This window comes from Octopus bimaculoides, chromosome 28 (assembly GCF_001194135.2).
Source record: "Octopus bimaculoides isolate UCB-OBI-ISO-001 chromosome 28, ASM119413v2, whole genome shotgun sequence".
In the NCBI taxonomy this organism is placed as follows: domain Eukaryota; kingdom Metazoa; phylum Mollusca; class Cephalopoda; order Octopoda; family Octopodidae; genus Octopus; species Octopus bimaculoides.
This window is the reverse complement of record NC_069008.1, coordinates 306659-308755: the sequence shown is the minus strand read 5'-3', so window position 1 is coordinate 308755 and position 2097 is coordinate 306659.

Genomic DNA, 2097 nt, shown 5'->3' with positions numbered 1-2097 from the left:
GCCCAGCGGATGTTAACATAAAGCTGAAGATCAGTGAAAAAGAGAAGATCTATGCTGAACTATTGAGAAATCTGCAGTTACTCTATCCAGATTACAAGTTCAGGTTTATACCTGTAATTATTGGGGCCCTGGGATATGTAACACACAGCCTAAATAGCAATCTTGAGAAATTAGGCTTCTCAAAACCAGAAAGGAGAAAGCTTATTCGAAGATTACAGATCCAATCCATCACTGGAACTGTAAAAATCTGTAAAAATTCCAGAAGTTTATCATTTAAATATACATGAGCTTGTCTAGATATGTAGCTATATGCATGAGAATACATACATAAAGCTAAGCATAAAAATATGCACAAATACATAACACATACATACAAAAATAGCCCGTTGTTGATATTCTTTTCTGTTGTAAGCACAAGGCCCGAAACTTTTGGGGAGGGGTCCAGTCGATTAGATCGAACCCAGTGCGTAACTGGTACTTAATTTATCGATCCCGAAAGGATTAAAGGCAAAGTAGACCTCGGCGGAGTTTGAACTCAGAACATAAATTCAGACGAAATATCGCTAAGCATTTCGCCCGACGTGCTACTGTTTCTGCCAGACCCCCTTCCCCGTTGAAATTCCAATGAATCTAGATGGAATCCAATGGATCTAGGTTAGAAACCGGCTTTTTATCTATTGGCAAGAGATCTTGAAATAAACCTGAACAATGACATACATCTATGCATACATACACACATTCATACATGCGTGCATACGTACACACGGGTGGTGAAAAGTCGATGGCTTTTGGTAAAAGAAAATAGAGGAGGATCAGTTAATTATGATTTTATTCAACTGTTTCCCCTCTCAGATTCACACACTTATTGCAGCATGCAGGGTATCTAAGAGACACCGCCACGCTGAAAATAGCAGTCAAAGCTTGACTCTAAAACCACAATAAATGTTCACAAAGCACCAGGAGAGAAGATGAAGAGACAAATAAACCAGCAAAAATTACTGAATAATTCCATATCCTGGATTTCTGGTTTTGCTTAAGAAATGCTCTGCATCATCAGTGGAATATACACAGAAAAGCACATATATACAGATATATATATATATATATATATACATACAACATAAGATATACTTACATATGTATGCAGACGACCAGTTTAAATTACCCGCCATGTAAATCCTCGCGCGATATGGTCAGAAATGTCACCGCAGTAAATATAATGACGAAGTAAATATATAAATTTATATAAATGAGGATAAGATCGATATTTAAAATATCGATTTTATCAAGTGGCCAGCATGGGAATAAAAAACCATCAAAGGTAATAATTATTTAAAATTATAATTTAGGGTATCTAAGAGACACCGCCACGCTGAAAATAGCAGTCAAAGCTTGACTCTAAAATCCACAATAAATGTTCATAAAGCACCAGGAGAGAAGACGAAGAGACAAATAAACCAGCAAAAATTACTGGATAATTCCAGATTCCAGATTTCTGGTTTTGCATAAGAAATGCTTTGCATCATCAGTGGAATATACATAGAAAAGCATATAAATACAGATGTATATATATACAACATGTATACATACATATATATGCACGTATGCAGACGACCAGTTTAAGTTGCTCGCCAAGAAAATGCTCGCGCGATATGGTCAGAAATATCAGCGCAATAAATATAAGGACGAAGTAAATATATAAATATGGCCTCTGACGGTCCATATGATATTTGTAGGTTCAAGCAACCAAAATAGTAGGTTGGGGGGGGGGTCCATAATGAATAAATTTTGATTTAGATGTATGTATATTTCTTTATTGCCCACAGAGGGGACAGACAAACAGATTAAGTCGATTACATCGAGCCCAGTGCGTAACTGGTACTTATTTAATCGACCCCGAAAGGAGAAAAGGCAATATCGACCTTGGCGGAATTTGAACTCAGAACGTAACGGCAGACGAAATACCGCTGAGCATTTCGTCTGGCGCGCTAACGATTCTGCCAGCTCGCTGTCCTCATATTTATATCTCGTGGTGTGAAATGCAAGAAACAACTTCGTTTAACATTTTGACATGCTTCGAACTCGACAAATTAATGT